This window comes from Gambusia affinis, linkage group LG24, assembly GCF_019740435.1.
Source record: "Gambusia affinis linkage group LG24, SWU_Gaff_1.0, whole genome shotgun sequence".
Taxonomy (NCBI): Eukaryota; Metazoa; Chordata; class Actinopteri; order Cyprinodontiformes; family Poeciliidae; genus Gambusia; species Gambusia affinis.
Genome location: NC_057891.1, coordinates 1,718,958 through 1,743,006, shown reverse-complemented (window position 1 = coordinate 1,743,006; position 24,049 = coordinate 1,718,958).

Sequence of the window (24,049 nt, the reverse complement as noted above, 5' to 3'; positions counted from 1 at the left end):
GAATAAATATACAATTATATTCATAGATTTATGGTTTCTAAGAACATTTTGCTGCTGCCCCCAACTGGTTTGGAGGGGAACTGCAGTGTTGGCCTTGACTGTGATAAAATATAAGATAATTAGTCAAAGAACAAAACATTTAATATGAGATATTTACTGACAAAATAATAATAACCAAAAAATTGAACAGCAGAGGATGGAGAAACACCAGCTAGTTTTTATATTTAGATGCAATATGGCTGAAAATGATATAAAACACGATTTGATAAATACAAACTGTTCTTGTATCCACTAAACACAAAAAAAGCGGCAAGAAAAGACAAAAATACTGAAGTTTTTTCCTCCAAAATTTCAAAAAGTTTAGCTCAAAGCATCAGCAGAAATCAAAGAAGAACATCGTTTTGACGAATCAATCCATCAAAGCAGCAGCACCTCTACAGCTGAGCAGCATAAGATTAGAGTTTAACGCCTCCGAGGTACAAGTGATTGCAAGAGTGTAACGGCGCGGCGCTGAAAAACTGCATACCTGAACAGCAAATCTCTCCCCAGTAAATAACATTCAGCCTGTGTGCAGCAAATAAAGCAGCACAAACATGTTTGCAGGAATAATCTGGCTGCCACGGAGGCTCCATTACACCTTTCATCTCCGCGTTAGAGAGAGTGGATTTGGCTTTCCATCACCAGGACAACACAAACTAACGCGGCAAAACGAGAATGCGGCGAGCGGCTTGATCTCCCCCGCTGCGAGGGGCCGCATCCGAGCAGTTAGCCAAATGAATTGAATCAGTGGGATTAACGGCACCTGTAAAGACCTGTCAGGTAGATTTACAGGCCCCGCTGATAAGCCGGCGGCGAGGGATAAATGCGCCCGCTGTCCCGTCGGCTGCCAGCCGCCCCTCTCTCTCCTGGCCTCTCTGCGGTTGCTGCAGACACCTCCACCTCTGATAAGGTAATAACATCAATCCTGACTCCGGCTGCAAAGGTGAAAGCTGACTGCAGGATGGTGGAGACACGCTTTCAGGGTGATGAATGCAGTCAAACACACACGGACGGTGTGTGTTGATGCCTGTTTGGATATCAAACGTGAACACACCCTTTGCTGTCAGGGCATCGGGGAAATGTCAGCTCCTCAGAGGCAGAAAAAGTTGCTTGTGGCGCACGATTCTTCATTTTCAGGTTAAATCAGAGACGGTTTTTTAAAAGGTTTTCCTGCAACACAGGATTTTCTAACCGCACTGAGAAACATTTGATCATTTGCTACAACAACCAGCGAAGGAGAAAATCTTACCAAGGATTTTCGTCTGGATTCTAGTGCAAATATCAAAGATACAGAAGCTTGCTTTAAGTTGTAAACTAGCCAAACATGCTAGTTGAATCATTTTTATGAATAAATAAAAAGATTTTGTTGTTTAAGCATTTTATCAAATACGAACCTTTAAGTGATCGTATTAAGCCACAGACATAAACTTTCTGTCCATCCTGGACTCTCCAAGCATTAACAACAGAAATAGCCTCCTAAATGTGTAACATGCCACATTTGAGAGCAACTTTAACTTTTCATAGGCGAAGACGAGTTCTGTCATCAGACGCTGCCTCTCTGAGAGTCACTCAGAGGTCGTGTGAATCTGTGATGAGCTGCAGAGAAGCTTCATCTGGCCATCACATCCTACAGCCTAAAGGAGAAACTGTTATTTAAAACTCTCATTTTGTATGTTTTTGTTCTTCCATTTTGGTTTCTACTGCTTTTAAAAACAAACCAAGCATTAAAAAAAACACCCAGCTATTTTTTTTGCCAATAGGTTTTTGTGTTTTGGTGTCTGGAAAATGAGTCAAAAACCTCCCGATTGTTGAATCGCATTCCACGCATTCCAGAGTTCCACCCGGTTACCTAGCAACCAGGGCAGAATTCCAGCACATTTGGTCAGCTGGCTGTACCTCAGTAAAATACCTGAGAGACGTTGGACCCCCTGTCTTCTTCAAATCAGACGAAATTGACGTCAATCAGCTCGACATTTTTGTTTGTGCTGCTTTTGCCAAAATCAAATAAACTTGGTGTCAAATGTTTGTGCTACACAAACCAGCACAAACCATTTCAAAGAAGTGAGGGGGCCTTTTGACCTTTAAGCTTTTATTAGTATCTACAAAGCCTGAGCAGGACAAGCAAAAATTTTTGCTGCACAAATGTCGTCAAGTTGACTGACACCAATTTTGTCAGATTTGATGGCCGGTTGACCTTTTATGACCTCTGGAAACATTTCTTAATATCTCTAAAATGATAGCAGCACAAAATCTTTGCTGCACAAACTTTTGAAGCCAATTTTGTCTGATTTGAAGAAGGTGTGGGGGCCAGCTTTACTCAGGTCTGTACAATGGCTGCTGGAAAAGACAAGAGTTTTGCTGTTGGCATACAACTCAGATACCACTTGCAGGAGGCTCCACTTCTGCTTTTCAAAGATGTATGGTTTAGATTGTCCTGTAACTTTAGATTTAAAGTGACAGGAGGCTTTAAAACAAGTCACTCTGAAAGGAGTTCAGATTAAAATCTCATTATCAAAGAATAATTTTGAGCAAAAACATGTTTTGTTTTACTCATAAACTTATCCTTTAAACTAAATAACTAGATCTGATTTGACATTTTTAGCATTTTTTTCTTCAGATAAGGCTAGAAAGCCTATCATTGGTGACCCTGAACAAGCAAGAGACTTCTTGTGTTTGACTGAAAGCCTCCTGTTTGCACATGTGGAGGAGTATTTCCTCCCAGAGCTGACATCAAAACTTCAACTCCTCTCCCAGCTGGGGCTGCTCTTGTGTGGCCGACCCCGGTGCCTTTCACCTGGCAGGACATATTTCTCTGCAGCGGCTCAAGAGGTAGGACTCGTTGAAAACTTGTTAAGGTCTGCTTATGCATCAGCTCACCTCTAATTGAAAACATCGGGTCGCTACATTTACGAGGGGGCTTGTAAAAAGCTCTCGCGGCTGAATCCAGCCGTGTGATTTAAGGCAGGGATCTGGGATGCGACAGGCCGCATGCATCGCAATCCAGGGCGACGCCGTCCAGCGTCGGCATGTAGGACGCGTCCCTGGTGGACGTGTTCTCACGGTGAGGTAATCCATGAGGTCAGCGCGCTGCGAGCTGCAGGTGGAGTCCGGACCAGGAGACTATTTTCATGCATGTGTTTGCTGTCATCCCTGTTTTCACTGCTGTCAGGACCGCTGTGTTGCTGAAGGTTAACATGGTTGTTGGGCGTCTTTTCCGCTTAGTTAGCTCCCAGCCCGGCGCTGCTTTCCAAGATGTGATGATTTGTGTTTCCAGGGGATTTTAAAGGGAAGGTAATGCCTCATACGTGTCTGATTTACGTTCGCTTTATTGATGGAGACAAGCGATTCATTTTATTTAAACGTGTAATCTTAGAATAAAATAAGGCTATAAAACCATATGATGGAAAAATGTGGACATCAGGATTAGGTCGTATTTCACAGCCTTTCCTGCTTGGTGTCAACAGTAACAGGATGGATGGATTTGACAGGTCCAACCTCTGCTCCATCACATCCAGCTCCGCTACCTGCTTCATTCTACCAACTGAGTGTTATTATGCTCCTATTCTTACCATGACACACATATTTATTTCACCTATTCACACTAATCGACTCCACATGACTTGGAAGTTAAAATGATACAACTTTTGGATTTTTACAGCAACAACATGATGCAAACTATATATAAAATGGGCCAAATATGGAGAAATGCAAGAGTTTTTTTTTTTTTTTTTTTTTTTTATTAACTTAAATTAACTTCTCACACCTCGGTTCAAATGGGGATACATTTTCAGCTGCTCCAAACCTTTTGAGCAACCTGTTCCCCTCCTCGCCTGTGGGGGCGCTGCACCAACAACCATTGAAGGAAACGACACAAAGAATAAATGAGTGCAATTTCCTTCTTCACAAAATGTAAACAAAAGTGGAACAGGGTCAGGGTTGTATTTACCCAGAATGCCCTGCGCTGTAGTCCAACACCAGAGTTTGCTTTTTGTTTGATTACAAATTTACACCGCCACAAACGTACCGGACTTTCTGGGCTAACGAACTAGCGCTAGTATGAATGCACACTTATTTTCAACCTTGATTTCAGCAGGTAAACTCATATAAGTTGTTTTAGGTGGAAAACACGACACTGAAGCTGGCCTCTGATCCACACATTCCTATTCTGTTCAATAAGTTAGACACTTTCTATCAGGAGCTTGAGAATAAAAAGAAGCAGTGAGGATTTCCAGCATCATTAAATGATGAGCTTCCATCCATAATAAAACTTACAGTCACCTTCCTAACTTATTCCACTAAAACATGTAATTTCCCTCACTTTGTCCTCTGGAATGAGCTCCAAATGATGACCAACTGGAACAACACGTAACTAGCTGTGGCTAGGTGCATCTAAAACAGCACAACGCTTCACGTCCCGAAGCCTCAGTGGGCCGCCGGGTCCAGGAATGACTCCATACGAGCATCGCTGGCAAGGACGCCTTCTTCTGAGAGCCACACAGTTTAATGTTTGCCCATATTCCCAACTGGTGTGGAACACTATATATCTGCGAGAAGTCATGTTTTTTCAAAGACGTTAGCGAATGTGTTTGGATTGGCCGTGGAAAGCTACCTCAGATTTAACACAGGCTTTAAGGGCTGATAGCAAATAAAAAAAATGTTCCATGAGCAAAACGTCTCAGAATAAAGGAGGGGATCAGATGAATATTTACATAATGCTAGATGGATGGTAAACTAAGAGGAACATGCAGGTCTGGGACAGAGATCAGTCACTTAGCTCAACGTGGAGCCACATCTGAACAAATCTCCACCATCAGAAATCATTTCTTTAAAAAGGTACTCCCACTGAGCATTATTACCACAGGGCCGGCTGCCAAATATGTAAACACAGACATGATTAGAGGAGGATTTCACTCCTTGTATCAGGCTGCTTGATCAATACCAACAAGTGACTGATTGCTTTAGTGCATTCTTTCATAAAAAAAGGCTCTCAGGACATTGAAAGGACTTTCTTTTGCAGAAAAGCGACAATGTTTTGCATAATCATCTGTTGCTCTACTTTTTGGGCAGCAATGCCCAACAATGCCGTCAGTATATTTTCCTTACCACATAATTCCCACCATTACTGCCAATTCTCTTCTGAAGAATGATGAAGAATGAGTTTTTCTAAAGCTTTGGGATTTTTTTTTATAATTCCAGTTTGTCCTAGAAATCATAAATTGCATTTGGGAATTACTTCCTGCCCAGTTTCCAAACGAGACAGTGGCAAAGAGTTGAGAAGCTATCAGGCTAACTACTGTTAGCAATTAATCTATCCAATCAACTGCTAAAGTTGCTAAATTTCCTCTGACAGAAATTAGACACAGTTTTGGGTTTAACAAGATACAAAGTAGCAAAAGTGCAAATAGAAAGTGTGTGGTTGAGGCTAAAAATGACAAATTCACAAAATATTCAGCTAGGCTAGCATTAGAAAGCTAACCAGAATCAATAGATCGCTGCTATAACATATGTTCTGTCTCTTAATTGACAATAACCACGAGAAAAAACTTATGAGATATTTATTAAACCTATCAGAAAAAAGCTGAAAGCATTAGCTTTTAGAAGCTAACATTTCTAAAAGAGCATTAGCTTCTCTATTTTCCAAGTACTAACTTTGTCTCAAAGTTACAGAAAGCAACTTTGAGACTTTTTGTTGCATAAATTGATTTATACTTTTCTGTTTCTGTTATCAAACAACAAAACTCATTATAAATACTCAATCAAATTTATCAAACTTTAACTCAACTTGTTTGCTCACGGTTTTACAATAGCGTAAAGCTTTAAGCTAGCATGGTTTTACATGCTAACTAGTAGATTTTAGCTAACATAACTTAGATATTATGCTAAGTTATGTTGCATTTAAAGTCAGAATCTAATAAATGACTACCTACTTAACCATGTTGAATCCACTGATCATAAATGCAGGAGAGTTTACAATTTCTGCTCATCTCCTGTTAGCTAGGGTGACCAGATTTGGGTTTCTGAAAAGTAGGACACTTCTTTTTTTGTTGGCGGGGGGTGGGGGGTGGGGTCGAATCGGCGGACAAACATGCGCCAACCCAACGGGGGGGGGGATTTTTAAATTCCCCCCGGACATTTTTTTAGGTCTGAAAAGTAGGACATGTCCGGGAAAAAGAGGACGTCTGGTCACCCTACTGTTAGCAAAAGATGATGATGGGGCGGCACTTAGCATTTACGCAAACACTATAGCGACATGTTTACTTTAAGAAGTTGCACGGTATTCATAAAAGATAAGAAAAGTGTCAAAAATGAAACTAAAAAGTTTATTAAGAAAGTTTTGATTGCTATTTACAGAATTAAAAGGTCAAAGTTGGTGACCTTCAAAACCTTAAATCTAGGAAAGCATAATTTCTTATTTCAAAATGTATTTAGCTGATAATTGCAAGTGGATTATGTGTAATCCTACATTGTTTATTGTCTGGATTAAGGCTGTAAACAGAACAAAATGTTGTAAAAAACGCTCACCGCCTGTTTTCGGCGTTATTACAATCAGCCGCCTCCAAACTAAAGCTGAGCGTCTGCACTTGTGCTGACGAGGCGGGGAAGCTTTGAAATGCAGATGGCGTCGAGTGTCACCTGTACGCAGCACTTTAACTCCTGCTGCTGAAATGAGCTTTTTTTCAAGAGGTAAATTGTGATGTGGCATCAGCCGCCGAGGCGGATTGGTGATGATTGCTCCATTCTGGCTGTCAGCGAGTGAAAACAAGGTATTCATGCTTTGTCAAAGCCACATCTCCTCTCTTTATTTCAGCGATGAAACATCGTCCTCCATCATCGTAACCTCTTATCTCAGATCAGAGTTTACTGATGCAGCTGATTACATCTATAGCAAGTTTTCTGTACAACCTGAGGACAAACTGTGGAGAAATCAGCTGGATGGGACAGAATTGAAGTTTTATTTTACTGATGAGTAAAGATCAAACATAAATCGATTTATACTTTTTATCCTTTTGCATTTAGAAAATGTGTTCAAAAAAGTTGATGTTATCTCTAATGGCAATATTTTTAATATTCTTTTTTGTTTCTTTTTTTTTTACAGGTGCCAGGTATGAACAATACTGAACAGTAAAATTTCCTTTATTGACAATAATTAACTTTAATTTGTTTATTTATTATCATGTTTTCTAAACTTTTTTCTTAAACTGTTTAAACTATTTATTTGGTTATTTTAGGAAAATGTAGTTTTCTGTTTTATTTACTTTTATTCATGTTGTAGATTTTTATGTATATTTGTTTCTTTTTTACTTTCAATAAACTTGAGATATATTTTCATATAAGTTTAATTTTGCTTTGGATTGCATTACTTAATTTTTAAATTCATACAGGCGAGTTCATTTTCTGATAAATTTTAAATCCAAGAGTCTAAAAATAAAAAACTGTGTTAGTTTTGTAAATTGTGACAGATAGAAACTTTTAAAACTATTTTGAATAATTAATTGAGGCGTTTAATAACTAGGATAAACTGGAATGTATGTGTGATTTGGTGCTACTTAAATAAACTTAATTGAACTGAAAACTATTTTTTACCTTTTGTTATTCCGTTCGTATTGAAGCACAGCTGATAAAATCTGTTCCAGAAAATGAAGTCCTTCCTCATTTACCCTGACGCTGTACACCGTACCCGGGTTGCGCATCTTTGCTTTATTTTCTCCCGTAAATCAAAGTGAAATACTTCCAGCCATTTGACACAATTAGGCGCTCTCTTCCCACCGCGTCGCGTCCCACTGCATGGCCCTCATTATCACGAGCCTCTTGCCTTTTAGATAACTTATAATGAGGCCCAAAATGTTTCACATTTTGCTTTTCCTCCAACACCGTCGCTTCAAAGAGACCTACTTCAACCTAATTAGGAGTTCCAACTGCTGCAGTCAAATGCTTTTCTTGTTTCTTATGGGGTTTAATGGCGGTGAGATGTAGATTTCCTCCAGACAAGGACTGAAACCATTACGTCGAATCTGTGACAGATATCACTGATGTCCGAGTCCTACGGTAATGGAACGGCGCGGTGTGGAGTTACCGCGCTGATGGTGAGGATGTTGTTAGTCAGATAATGTGGGGCTTTTTGCTTTTCATCCCCCCAGATCAGCTTACATTTACATCCACAGATCTGGGACTCCACATGAAAATTACAATAGAAATCCGAAGAAAACCTGTTCTTCTACTTTGCTGTGTTGTTGGACGAGCAGCCGAGTCCCAGAGGTCCCTGAATGACCCACCAAGGAGCAAAGATCCACATTAAGTCCATGTAATAGTCTTCCCATTCGGATGGAGCACCTGGTCGGAGGTTTTGGACGTGGACATACTTCCTCTCTGAGTGTCCTGAGTCCTGAGCAGAAAATGGGAAGCATGTGGCAGATCCAACTTTTCCAAACATCTGCTCATCATCCGTCGACAATTCCTTCCTCATTTTGTGACTCATTAAAGTCAAGGTTGTTCATGCTTCTAAGTATCAAACAGACAAACACCCAGAACTTCTGTTTAACTGAGGAAACTGGACATAATCTTCTTTAAACTAACTAAAGATGCAACTGAAGGAGAAATTTTATTTTGTAATTTTGTGCATGTAAAGTGAGGGAAGCTGAGATTCTATAGATCCTGTTCGTTGGCATTTGGATAATTCACTCTGATCGATTCTGTAGCAAAAAACTAAACTGAAGAAACACAAAATCTTACCAAGCTGAGTTCCGCCCGTTACCTAGCAACCCAAGCTGAGTTCCGCCCGTTACCTAGCAACCCAAGCTGAGTTCCGCCCGTTACCTAGCAACCCAAGCAGAGTTCCGCCCGTTACCTAGCAACCCAAGCTGAGTTCCAGCATGCTTGGCCAGCTGGTTTAGGATTTGTTTGTTTGTTTTTTTTTATTAATTTATTTTATTTTTTATCTTTCTTTATTATTGTATTTGTTAATCGGTCATATCCTTTGACTATATTATTGATATCTTGTTTTCTTTTGTCTGCTTATGAGGTGAAATGTATACAACTGTAAGAGACAGAAAACAAATTATGTAAAAGTGTCACTATTTGTTGTTAATAATAAATAAAAACTAAATTAAAAAAGACAGTTTATTATTGGGACGCCCATTGATGTTTAGTATCGTCTCCTATCTGTTCACTATCAAATATTCATGTCAGTTAAAGACAACACCTGCCCACAAATAACAAATTATTCAATTCTTGAGACTTTTTTAGTAGTTACAACACCAAATGTACTTTAAAATGCACAATTTAGTAAAGGAAAATTCTAGCCAGAGTATTATTGCACCAATTAACTGCTTCAAGGTTCATATTTTTCCAACTGTTAATAGAAATGTTGAAAAGCTTTAACTGCAGGTTTAAATGTAGTACAATACTTGGTCTACTTTTACTTGCTTTACACAGAAAATGGGGAAACTCGGCTTTTCTGCAGAGCAGAAATCTGAGTTGAGCAAACACACACGTCCACTCAGATAATTACAACCGTGAACTCGTCCCCTTCAGAGTGTGTTGACCCTCAGCTTTCTACTCCAGGTCCGCCGGCTTGTTCCTGTTAATAATACAAGCAGTGAACCCTGGACCTCACCTGACTGTCGTATATGGGAACACAGCCAGTGAGAGCGTGTCTCCAAGAGTGTGTGCGTGTTTCCTTTCCCATAATCTGGCTCCCCACGCGAGCCGCAGAGCCCATAAAGCTGTCAGAGAACATGTAGGACACGTCACCTCTGCCAGAGTTTCTCACAGAGCCGCTGCATTATCACTGTGAATGAGCCACTCTGAAAGGTATGCACATAGGCGAGAAAATAAAGCAGATTCAGACAGACAACCTCTACAGATTAGGTCTGCAGTGTGTTACGACCGGAGGCCTGACAGGTTAAGAGTCCTTGTAAGTGTTAAAGTGGACGTGAAATTCACTTTTTTGCGTGGTTTTGTGCTTCCATTTGGGTTTCTACTGCTTCTAAACACAGCCCAAGCACTTAAAACCACAGATCAGCCATTTTTTGGGGAAAAAAAAAAATGGTTCTTTGGTGTCTGGAAAACGAGCAGTTTCAAAAGCCTTTCGAATGTAATGTCACAAACAAGAAGGCAATGCTCCTCACCTAGCAACTCTAGCAGAGTTCTGCCCGTTACCTAGCAACCAAACCTGAGTTCCGCCCATTACCTGGCAACCAAAGCAGAGTTCCAGCAAGCTTGGCCAGCTGGTTTTACAGCTGTACACTGCAAAAACACAATATCTTGCTGAAAAGTAACTTTTAAGTTAGCTTGTATTTTTTCAAGTGTAATAAGATATTTGCACTAGAAACGAGACCAAAAATACTTGGTAAGACTTTGTGTTTTTGCAGTGTACGCACCGCACCATGGCTACTAGAGAAGACAACTGTTTTCAAAGATGTACAGTTGTGCATTTGTGAATCTGTTTGCAGCTGTTTCCACGTGTAAGTTTAAACGTTGAGTTGGGGGCGTGGCCTACAGCAGCTTACATGGATTTAAAATAACAAGACGCCCTAAAAAGCTCCAAATAGGCAGAAGGGACCAGACTAAAATCTCATTATCAAAGAATTATTTTGACCAAAAAATATAATGAAGATGTCTTGTAAAGCCTGTAGAGTGAAGGTCACCTTTACGAATCACAAGTGTTTACAATCTGTAAGTTGAGCTTGAGATGTTCTGCTCTTCCACCTGAAAGTCAACGAGTTTCTCCAGAACAACCCGGCTAACTGGGAGCAGGAGAGAGTTCAGAGATCAAGTGTTGAGCAGCACCGTGTGTGTACATGGGGGGTATCGGCCCGCTCCTGCTCTGACAGCAGGAATATGGAAAACAGATGACTTGTGCTTCTAATTTGCAGCCGCAAATTGCAAACAGAGTTTCAGGAATGCAGGAATTTATGTGTGAGGAGATGATGGGTGGATTTCCAGGACTCACACACAAGTCCAGCTGAAACTGACCGACGGGCCGAGCTCCTGTCTTGTTAGGTCTCATGAGGGCTCGAAAGCAGAATAAAGATGAGCTGACTGTTAGAGAGAGGAAGAACTAAAGAGAAAAGAGTCACCAGTTTGGACCAGAACCGGTTCCAGAACCAGAAGCTTTCTAAATGAAACACAATAAAACTGAGCTCCTGCTAAATGCCTGTTAGTGCAGCGTCTAGCATTAGCTTCTGCTAAATAGCGTTTCGGTGAAGTACTTTAGCATTAGCATTTGCTAAAGATCATGCAGGTGTATCAATTTAGCATTAGCTCACACCATATTGGTGTAGCGTTTACAGTTAGAGTCCAGTAAATACCTGGTAGTGCAGATCGTTAGCGTGAGCTTTCACTACATACCATGCTGGTGTTTAGCTTTAGCATTAGCTTCTCCTAAGTATTGTTTGGTGTTGTGCTTTAGTCTTTGTGGAACTAATATTTATCATTAGTGCTTTACGATTAGCACAACTAGCTTCTTAGTTAGTGGTGCCCATTATTGGATTTGAAAGGATGGAAGCAGAAACAGAAATATAATCTAGATATTTTAGTTTTTCCAGATGATTCCGATGCTTATGTTGGAACGCTGCTGTTTGTGTGAACACTTTAAATATGAGACGTTCCTGTCTCCATCACCTCTCTGTCTGTACCCTCAGCCTGGTGGAGATGTTCAGGTCTCCGTCAGCACTGACACACATCTGATGCTCCATTCTATTATTCTAAACAGCGCGCCATCACTGACACCTTATCACTACTAATATTTCTTCACCCTCTTTATTTACAATACAGACTGCACTCCTCCACAGTTAGGCCATTGTTACATGTGGTGCCCTTGAACCCATGTTTTATGTATGACTTGGATTGGATTTTGCACAACAAAGGTGGCTGACAGCATCAAGTGCACCTCGGGATGTGGAGAAAGATTAAAGCCGATTTGTCAGTGTAAAAAAATCCATAAAATAGTGGGTGATGCTAGGAAATATCACCAGTGATGCACAGTGAGGTCAGTTTATCAGGCAGGAGTGTAGTTAGTGAAGTTCAACAGCTATAGTTGTAAAGTTTGCAGGATGTCGCCTACAAACTGACCTTTTTAGCACCTTAAAGAGTCCACGTTCTGAAAGAATTACAATAAAAACCAACAACTGGGAGCCAATGGGAAGCAGCTTGGAAAGCCTGGGAGAAAACATCTCCACCAGCTTTTATTTACAAGTCACGGCTGCCCTGTTACTGGGCAGTGTGAAGCTAAAATCACATTTTCCACTTCAGTTTGGACCAACAAAAACAAACTATAGGTGTGATTGTAGCTTTATTTAAGATAAGAGGAAAATCGAGGGAATAATCAGAGATTTTCATGGGCCATTTGCTTGATTGTGTTACTGTAGCTGGTGGGTTTCTTTTTTTCCTCAATGCAACCAGATCGGAGAGGCTAAAACATGGGAAAATTCTTTAGTCTGGGAGTAAAAGCCAACCAGGAGATCATAATCTGAGGTTGTTTAGTGTGAAACCTGCAGAAAAAGGTCAAGAATGTGTCCGATCACCACCAGCATGGAGCTAAAGCCAGTGAGGAGCTGTGATAAGTGCGCACACATCTACACAAGTAACAGAGAAAATGCAATTTCCAAGAGTGGTTTACTTGATAAACCCTCTGTTAGCGGAGCTCTCTTTACAACCTTTGCATCAATTCCTGGAAAAGCTTCCGAACGCTGGATCTATTTCCCATGGCGAACGCAACATATCATAGCAAAGAGCAGAAAAAAAGCCCATTAATGTCTGAGTAAATAAAGACCTGTCAAAGTTTTTCTGTCTTATTTATGCTGAGCTTCTCGCCGGAAACAGAAGCGGTATATTTCACGCAGCCACATGCGATATAAAGCTGAACAAAGGTCAGCGTCATCTGTCTTCACAACGCACCAAGCTGAAAGATCTTTTCATTCCAACGTGGACGGATGGCTCGCTCTGCAAAAGGTCCCGACCATAAATAGATTCAGATGTGGACGACAAAAAGGAAGCAAAGTTGAAGTCCGACATTATTTAAAGATGAAACGAGACAGCGATGGGAAACGAGGCAGAAGAAAGACTCTCCATGTCCAGCTGACAGAGATTCACTCGTCTGATGCTTCAGGTCAGACAGGAAGACGGAGGAAAACTTTAAACACACAAAACGTTTAGAGAACATCTGCAGAAAACTGCAGCAGCAACCAAAAGGTCAACAAATAACTACAAAAATATGCATCTAACAAAAAGACAGCATTTTGTAAAATAATCAAAAATTAGTAATTTATTATGTGAAACAAAATGGAACAAATTAGGAAAAATCTAGAATGTAAATAAAGACAAATAAGCAAATAAACAAATAAATAAAAGCTACCAGGATTTAGAAGAGTAAAATAAGAAATAGATAAATGTAAGAATTGTGTATAATCTAAATAGGTAGATAAAAAATATCACCTAAAATAAGATGTTAATTGATAAATTATATAAATAATAAAAATGATTTGACTACTTATAAATAGATAAATCATAGCAATAAATAAAACTGTGTAGTAAACAATAAGAGGAAGAAAATACAAAGTTTGCCAAAATCTTCATGGATAAATAAGATAATAAATAAATAAAATCACTTTATAAATATGTAAATATGTCAAAATATGACCAACTTTATATTTATATAAAAACAGATACATTCTTGAAAAGCTCAATAAACAAATAAATGTCACAATTATGTAAAATTCACGTAAATAGATAAAGAAAAATATTTATTTAAATGATTTAACTCCTGTGACAGACTGGCGACCTCCAGGTGACCCTGTGACCCCGCCTCTCGCCTGGAACGTAGCTGGAGAGGAACCAGCAACCCTCCAGACCCCATTAGGGACAAGGTGTTAGAAAATGGATGGATGGATGATTTAACTAATTTAAATAGATAGAAAGGAGACAAAACTCCAAAAATAGACAAATATTGACCAATCATACAAAGAGAGCATTAATTGGAGAAGAAGATCAATTAGCAGGACTTCTAGATGTCGTTGGATAATCCCTCTAAACGCGTCCGATGTGGAGACGCTCCACATCGGACGCTCAATTCAACCGATTGTTTCCAGGAAGTTCCAGTCTCAGTGAGGGCTGGAGGGAAGATGAACCAAACTGACCACATTCCTGTCCTGTGACATAATCTTCAGCGGATTGCTGAAGTCAGAAAGGAAATACGTAGGAGTTTCTGTAGGGTCCCATTGGGTTGTGTCTCGAAACAGCCCAGAACCACATGAACTAAAGGTTCTTCCTTCCTGGCAGAGTTCACCTACACCAACCACCAGAACACATTCCTGCAGAACAAAACCAGCAGCAATCAACGGCGTACTTGACACTGTGAGAAGAGGTTGGAGATGGGGGCGGGGAGGGCGGGGCTGGAGTACCCGGCTTGGCATGCAGTCCATTTAGCAGCCCATGCAAAGTGTTGACAATACGTCTGTCTGTGGGCTTCATTGTCTGGTAAATGAGGACAGCGAATCACCTGGTGAGGGGAGGAAAAAGGTCCCGAAGTGGAAAGGCTTTTGTTTGGGAGGAACCTTTCCTCGTCTCCTTCCCAGGAAAGAAAGGTGCTTTTTTCCCTTTTTTTGTTGTTAAACCCACAGTCATTAGTCTGCGATGAAGAGAAAAAACGTGAGGCCCTTTGCGGGACCTGAACCTTTTCAAATGCGAGCGCGCCTTTTGTTTTTGCAACCCTGTCAAGAACGGTCACCTAATTAGACCTGATATCTCTGGCCAAAGAGATCCCGTTTGTTAATGGCTCTTTACTGAATTTTCTTAATGAGTTTAGATGGCCATTGTGTAGCGGGGAGCTCCTCTAAGACAAGAGCGTTTTCACACACACACACACACGCACGCACGCAGAGAGAGAATAAAAACAGAGGAGTGAAATGAGGGAGAAGATTGAGCAAAGATAGAGGCGAGCTGACATGACTGAGGGCTAAATAGGAAAGGTGTAGCGAGAGCTGCGAGCGTTCTGGGTGGAATCAAGGCAGAGTCATTAAGGCGCAACAAAAGCCAGCGCCGGCGTACCCAGGGGCCTGCTTTCTATCCGGCTGCGCATTGTGTCAGCCCTTGTTGGCAGTGGACACAATGCACAACACCTTGATCACATCGAGCTGCTGACACCGTTTTCTTCAGCAAACTCCAGCGGCTTCGTTGGTGAAGAAATGCCCCCTTTCCTTCCCTCCGTCGCCCAACATCACCACCGAGCCCCTCAGCCTCTTTTCTCTCTCTTTTTGTTCATGTCTCAAGGCTGCAGCCTCCCTTTCTTCTCCGCTCTACGGAGAGGGAACAAGCTTGTTAGCTGGCATGGATATTTTGACTGGAGATATACTTTGGCCACTTGCCTATGGAAACAGTGTCAAAGCACAACCTGGCTTAATTGTCACATCGGCAGTCCTGGGAGAGGTCTTTGGTGAGGTCCAGGCCTAATAAATATCAAAAGCTTCTCTCATCTTTCTGCTCCTTCGCCCCCCGTCTCTCAGCCCCTTCTTTTATGCCAGTGAGGGAAAAACTTGTAAATTAATCTCAGTGTCAAAACAAGACTTTTTTTTCTCTTCTTCTCTGCCTGAGAATCTCTAGTTATTTTATTTTTTGTCTGTTTTAGTCCCAGAAGTTTTCATCAAAGGGTAGCGGCTGTCTGAGACCTAGCGTAAAGGCCGTCCGTGCAATTTATAGATTTGATGTTTATAGAGGCTTGCAGTTTGCTCAGTTGATTTAATGAGAGGCTAAAGCTTCTGCAAAAAATAAAAAATAAAATAAATAAATAAAACGCGAAACAAACGGAGCTGGAGGGAGATAAGCTGCATTTGGGGAACTCCAGGGTTAGCTTCTTGTTGTATTGACAAATGGCGGCGTGAAGTACTGATTCCCGATTAGACACAAGATGAGAGGTGGAACTTCATGACAGCACATGAATTCAAATCATTCCTCATGCTTATCGACAGCAAAACATCTGATGTAACTGATCTGCTTTGATGCTGAGAGGTTCGACGTTCTGCAGCCTCAGCTGATGTTTCTCAAACCTGGTAATGACTTAAACTTGTAAAAACATTCAAAGAATCTTCATTTATATCCACTTCTGTGACAAAAACAGTTTAAAGTGGACTTACATGTATTTACAGAAAGTTTCTTCTGTTGGATTTATAGAATATACACATTTTTACATTTTTACTGGCTCTGCATCCTCCATCAGAAACTTGACTAAAATTAAAATCTGTTTTTGTCAGAGGCATTTGATATAATATTTAAAGTAAAACACAATATATATCTGGTTACTTTAGCAGAAGTTTCAGGTTATTTAATCAGACTGAGGTTTCTCTTTTTGTGAACTGGATTTTTCAGCTGCTCCACTAAACAAATCAATGATCCTCAAAAGGAAATATTGTATCCTTCCTTTTATTTTGAAGGCTAAGTTCATTATGCCGACAAGCTTCCATTGATCACACAGCAATACACTTCAAAATCTGTCAGCTTGTTTTCTTCAACTTGGCTCCAAGATAAATTCCTTCACATTCCTACAACATGGTGCATTAAGTGATTTTGAGTATGATTATCAGGAGACAATCCGCCCTCCCTCCGTTTTTTTACTGCTTCAGGGTCGGAGTGTCTCGTTAAGCCACGACTGATGCACTCAGACAGTCATCGCCGCTTTGTGAAAATCAGGGAGTTTAGGCTTTTATCTTCCCCCGTCTATTTTAATAAGCACACTTTGTGACAGCTTAGGTTTCCCCAGCATCTTAGGTGAGGCAGCGCAGAGGCGGAGACCTCCAATTAAAGAGGGAGGGAGGCATGGAGAGTGACACGGAGGAAGGTGATGAGAGACAAAACCCACCAACAGATGGTAGACGAAAGGAGGAAGACAGGTTGTATCTGCACGGCCTTTCTTCCTACAACCCCACTCCTTGTCTGCGGCCTTGCCTTCGTTAACCGAGTTACGTTGGTTACATTAGCCGCTGGGAATGCTTTATGTACTTGTACCAATTCAATTATTTGTTTCTGCGACTCAGGCATGGCAGGAAGTGAGGAGACAGGCACTCACATAAAGTCTACGTGTTAATTTCCAAGTAATGCAGTGGCTGTGATCGCTTCTGACAAGACAATTGATACCACTGTCAGGAAAGAGACTCCCCTAAAGGATGCTTTTTATTTATTTTTTTGCTGTTTTTCTGTCCTAACATGCAGAGCATCACGGTGACACACTGTTCAGATAAACGTCCTGGAAGCCTTTGATTAATGTAATACAATAAGAGAAATGGGAGGCTAAAAATGCCTGTGCACGTCTTGTTTCTGAATATTCGCCTCAACAAATGAGATAGTGTCTGTCTGCCCCTCTGTCGAGGACCTCTCAATCGTTTCCCCTGTCATTAATCAATAAACATGACAGTGACAAACACTCCAAGGCCCCATCTTCCCTCTTTTCTCCTGGCTTTATTGCTTTATGGCTCCTCATTGTCAGGCTTGCCTACACATGTATTTCCATGTCATCTTTTGGATGTGTCAAGAAGATGACAAAGGGAAAAGTGGCGGAGTGAGGGGGGCTGGCAGTTCATTTATGTCAGTCTTAAACCCAGACAGCATTCATAAATTCATAGGTTTCCTTGAAGACACTTTCTCCAAATGCCATAAAAATCATTTTAATACAAATTTATCTCAAAATAATGAGTTGCTAACTCAAAATCATCTCCTGGCATCTCAACATTATGAGTAATAAAGTGTTAATTATGAGATACAATATGAAAAAATCCCTCCCTGTTGCTATTATAGCAGGAGTATTACCTAATTAAAGTAGCGTAAAAATGACAACAAACACAAACTTACAATCAAGAACAAAACACATAATAATTTCATTATTATGGGATTTTAAATTACGATGATATTTCTACCCAACATTGCACAATTAAGAGACAGAAGTTAGAATATCACAATCATAGCTCACATTGTGTCTCATAACCATGAAATAATACAATTATGTGTTAATAATAAATAAGTATTCAGTCATTATGAGACGTCATGCTGTATTTATGATACAGTATGTTCCAACAATCAACTACCACTTAGCATGTAATAACAATGGTTTTGCACCTAATTATGACTAATTATTGTTATTATTTTTTACAAATGTGGTATTTAAATATTAAAATCCAATAGTTGATTGTAAATAGTTTGTTTCTCATTTGATACAAATCATCACATAATGATAAATAATGCCATGTTTTTAATAAAAAAGCTTTATTTGTAGCTGAGCGCCCCAGTTCTTACTGTAACTATATCCTTAGAAAGTAACATATATTATACTTTCTATCATTTATATGATACAATGTATCATACTTTATATCATATATATGATATATTGAACTTTGTATCATTTAAAATACAAAGTTGCTATTTGGACAACATAACTTATTTACATTTAACAACTTTTCCATAACAGTTAGATAATTGTAACTCATATTTATGACCTAATATCTTCTCATTTATAGTTATGTATTAATTATGACATCTATTTGTTGTTGTATTATCTCATAATGATCAGAATCTCTTAATCTTAGTCAGGTGACATTTAGCTGCTGGTGTTCAGGAATTTCACCTCTAAAGGAAAAGAGAGTTTTTGCAAACCCTTTGTTTTGTTTTAACACACCAAATAAAACTAATCAAACACATCAGTTTTACTTTGCTTTGGTTTCTGACAAGTAAAAAACCAAAAAATAAAAGAACGAGGACATGTTGTTTTCTTGGTCATAAAGTTGCAGATTACAGGTTGAGACACCTGACTTCCCTCCAAACAAATCCTGTTAATTATTGCATATTACCTGTTAGCGGCTGGGACAAAGTTACAGATAAGTTACTGTTTTTTTGGGCGTGTGAGGCCAGGTGGAACATACCTGAGCTCTTGTTGAGGGAAGAAGTTATCTATTAGTGCAGGTTCTGAGTTTTGAGGGGTAAAAATCCAGGTGAAGACGTTAAACTGTACCTTGATTTTACAGCCAGGTGATTTAGTGAGAGAACATCCATAGATTAGTCATTTTTAGATGGATGGAAAAACAGAAAACGAAGGTGAAAGACCAAACTCCAATGAAGAACCAGAACTTTAAATAACCTGAAACCAAGCAGAAAGTGGAATAAAAATGGCTTCTATAGAAACCAATCCGAGTGTGCAGAGAAGAGAGAGATTAATGATGTGTTAAGAATATTAATCTGATTATGTGGTTTGAATACAGCTTAGCTCAGGCTGTCATAAACATTATCTTTAAACCTGACAATTATAATTTAAAATTTGATTCTAGTACAGGTTCTTCAGGTAATCCTGCAACAATCTGGTGCCTGAACTGGAAGAACAACAGCAGCTTTTTAATATTTACACTTCAATAATTGTATTTTCTCTTAATCTTTTTACTCTGAACTTATGTAAAACTTATCAAATTATAACATTTGTTTCCTCAACTGATTTTTCTTCGCACATTCGTGAACCAAAACGAATATTTAAAGTAATTTTTCAGAGGAAAGTGTTTGAGTCTAATATTACTTATCTGGACTTCTAAAGGTTCCAATATAATCTATTTACAAGCATGTTCCCTCAGGATTTAAATCTCAGACATACAGGAAAATTATAGTTAACAGGAATTTGTTAGCAGCTTCTATCGCTAACTGTAGTTAGCAAAGTCACATTTAGCAAATCCTGCTGAGTTTCCTGTCACATTAACTAATCTGAACCATTTTTACTATGTGTAAAGAATGCAATATTTAAACAAAAAATCAGTTTAATACGTTAGCATGCTAGCATTAGCATGCTACTGCTAGGTTAACATTAGTATGCTAATGTTAGGCTCAGGCAGCTAAAGGTTTAAGTTCATTATGACCTGTTTTATTCCTTGCTCATAAAACCTTCGTTCACCAGCTTATATCTTAAATTATAAAGTATGAATAAATAAGATTAGGGGTGAATATTTTCATGGTAATGTTAGCATGCTAATATTATAATGCTAGCTTACGGACTAGGAACCAATGTCCCTGTTAAAATCGTCATATTTTGTTCCTTGTTTGTAAAACTTTTGTTTTGTAGATTATATCACATAAATCATAACATATGGATGAATAAGCTAATCACAAACAGAGGAGAATATTTGCATGCTAATCTTAGCATGCTAGTTTATGGATTAGGAATCAAGAACACAGTTTAAAATGGCATATTTTGTTCCTTGTCTTTGTTCACCACCTTATATCACATAAATTAAAATTATTAGATAAATGAGCTAAACACAATTAGGGTTGAATGTTTGCATGCTAATATTAGCATGCTAATCTTACTATGCTAGCTTATGGAACCAAGACCCCAGTTAAAATTGGTATATTTTGTTCCTTGTTTGTCTTCACCAACTTATATTACATAAATTATAAAATATGGATGAATAAGCTAATCACAACGGGGTGCTAACGTTAGCATGCTAAGGTTACAAAGCTAGTTTATGGATTAGTTAAAATTGGCATATTTTGCATTAAACAAAAAGATGAAACAGTATATCCTGTATATTTCGCTGTTCTCTCCTTTCTGAATCTATTTCACAGATATGATGTAAATTATTCTTCAGATTGAATTGATTCAGATCCTGTAAAACAAATAAAACGCCTGCTGAATTTTTCCCCCATCAGTTAAATAAAACAAGACATCCTGATACACTCCTTCACTATCCCTGACACCTTTGCTTAATCCACTTACAATATTTGAGCTGCTACACAAACAAATTGATATCATCAATTGTGATGTTGGCAAATACCACAGCCAATCTGCTCATGAATGTTTATCTCCTCTAACACTCACCCACCTGCTAAGAGGTGCCACGCTTTAATGAAATTGTTTGGACTACCGGCGCCCGTTGCTAAGGAACTGTGTTCCTCCTTGGTTCTGATTTTTTTTTTTTTGCCTGCAGATTTCTGTCATCAAATGATGATTAGAGACGAACACACCTCAAGGTGCTCGAGCCACTGAAGGGTGTATTCAGAGCAAGATTGGCAAACAGCTTCAGGCTGAAAAATGAGCCTTTGTGTGTTAAAGCCTTTTTCCTGGCGCCTGCTCCGTTTGTGGCCTTAATGCGATTGGCGTTGGTCCATGTTTACATTTTAAAGGTAGGATGTCCAGAAATCCGGCGGCTTGAGGAATTACGCGGCTCTGACAAGGTGTGGGTATAAACCTGTTTCCTCTACAACATCTCTCGCCCGCGATTAGGGATTGTCACAGTCAACTTTCGATGCTGCCCCTTTCATCCCCGTTTGATGTCTGATTCTTTCCCCTCTCGTATTTTTCAGCTCTCAGACATAGGTGACATGAAAAGAGTCTAAGATCAGGTGTTTCATGAATATGTTTACACCAAGAAGAAATGCTTCCTGTCTTTTCTGCTGGAGGGCCGACGTTTGACTTGATTTGCGCTACTTCACGCTGTAAGCACAGACACCTTGCTTGGGTTTCAGGACTATCTGCATCTGTTTTTCATCTAAATTCATGAAGGTGATGCTTCATACTTCCTGAAATGATTGAGTGATGTGCGAGAAAGAAGCTAAACCACTTTGGGTAATTTTGACTGTTCTGGGACTGAAGGAGGCAGATAAAAAGTACATTTTAACCAACGTACATGTATTAAAGCAAGCTGATTTAAGAATTTAAGAGTAGCTGTATTGATTTTACTCATTAACTAAACCTCCAAAACTATCAGGAAGCTCCTGCTTGGCATTCAGATTGGTTCATTTCCCATTAATTTCCAAATCCTTCTTTTATCCAAACTCCACCAGTTTTCTAATGAATGAAGGTAACGACGTTGGGAACTCCATTGCAGAACCTTTATTTTACTTTCATCAATCTTATTTGCCGTCTTGCGTTATCCTTTGTGTCAGCTCAGGTTTAGTTTCTCTCTGTTTAGTTTTCTTTGCTCTACTCACCAGTAATGAGCTTTTTGTGTCATTTTCATTCTCTCTGGTTATATTATTCTCAATTGGCTCCTTCTGTTGCATTCCAGTCTGTTGGCAGTTTTCACTCTCTGTCTTACCAAACATGTTGGGTATTTTTGTCCTGTTCAGTTTCAATTCAACTATTATTGATCCCAAATTGACGTTTCAGCCTCAGTGTGACGCTTCCACTGCTCCACAATCTAACATCGACTCCTCCAAACATGACTGTTGTTTTTGTAGCTCAATCTTTGCTTCATCTGACTAGATGAAGGCAACTGGTTCCTGCATGTGGGCAACTTCAAGCATCAGTGTTTTTTCTTGGTTGAAACCTTCTCTCCTTTTTCCATCACCACAATTAGCCATCAGAAGGTGGGTACACTGTGGTCATCAAGGGATGGACATGGTCAGCAACAGTACTCAGGTAGGCTGTGGTGTTGACATGATGGTACTAATGGGTCCAAAAGGGTTAGGAAAATACCCGCCACCACCTTGAACCGCTGATACAAGGCAGGTTGGATCCACCATCCGAATGTTGCAGCAAAACTTAGGTCTCATCAGACCAGACAACGTCTGGCATCAACAAGGCCAGAGGTCAGAGGTCAGAGCTGCTCACTGATTCTCTGTAAGATGGTTGTGCGTGAAAATCCCAGTTGACCAGCAGTTTCTGAAACACTCAGACCAACAACCGTGACACTTACATCAGCTTTCAGTTTTGTTTCCAAGCAGTTGTGCAGTTGGTCCAGAATGTGTGATTGAAATCTAATCAATAAAAAAACATCTCTTTACAAGAAAAACCTGAGAATAGGTCAGCCAGGTTTCTGTCTGTCTTTCTGCAAAAGGAAGCAGCTTCTTCAAGCTGTTTTTCTTCATAAATGTCAATAAATGTTAAACAAGAAGAAAGGCTAAACGAATCATGTTCAGAACTTCATTTTTTGTTTATTTTAACACGAGTATCTCAGTTTTTTTTTGCCAAACTAAGCCTCCCCCTCAGGAGCTGTAAACTGGCAGTAAGTCAAAAGCTTCTCCACAGAGCTGCTACCCCCGTCTGCAGTCTCTTTACCCCCACTTTGTGACTGTAGGTGAGCATCTGGACAATGGCATACGGTTATCAGAGCCTCTCCACAGGCCCTCTGCGTGGGATTCAATCAGGCGGAGGCAGGAGGGCCTGTGGATTGTATAGATCCAGAGGGTCGATCCATAGGGGTGCTCAGCCTCTGAAACTTCGCTCCCTTCACTCCCTTCACTCCCCCTCCGTAAAGGTGGAGCCACCGCTCCATTCACCGCATGTTTAGATCAATTGCATCCCTGTTAATGGAAAATAATTGAAGTTCCCCTCGAACCTGCTGGTGCCACGACAAAGAGGCGACCTGTGAGGGATGTTTTTAATTCTGAACGCCGCGCTAACCGGGTGAGCCGGACTCAAATTGACGTCTGTGTTCTCAGAGTTTGTTCTTTCTTCAGGCATCCTCGTGATAATTACTAACGCTGTGGAACAGAGCGGGAGAGAGAAAGCTTTCTATAGACAGAAAGATGGCAGACACATCAAGAGTCACGGCAAAATGGTTCCTCCTTGCATGCATTAATGACCGTATCAACTGAAAAGCATCTAAAGTGCTTTGAAAGTAGGTACGCACACATCCACGGCTCGGACTCGGACTCCCTTCATCTTGTGATCTCCATCTCTAATGTAAACTTGGTGAGGGAGGGGAGGGATGTTAACTGTGAAAAATAAACGTCATCATTGGCCTCTTTCAGATGGTTTCCTCAGATAATAAAAAAAAAATCTACGGTCCAACCGGGCAACTCGAATCAATCGGCACAATTAGAGCCCGCGAGCCATTACACAGCGCACACATCTTCCCATTTGTTCCACTCAATGCTCTCTGCTCGCTTTGTGCACAGATAGGCTGCTGGTGAAAAGCCAGAGTGGAAGTGGAATCTTAAGAGACTCTTCTTTGTGATCAGGGTAAATATAACTCAAGGTAAATGAACACGTTAAGCACAGAGGAGGGTCCCAACCTGGGGGCCGGGGGCTGAAACAGGGCCGCCGCAGGAC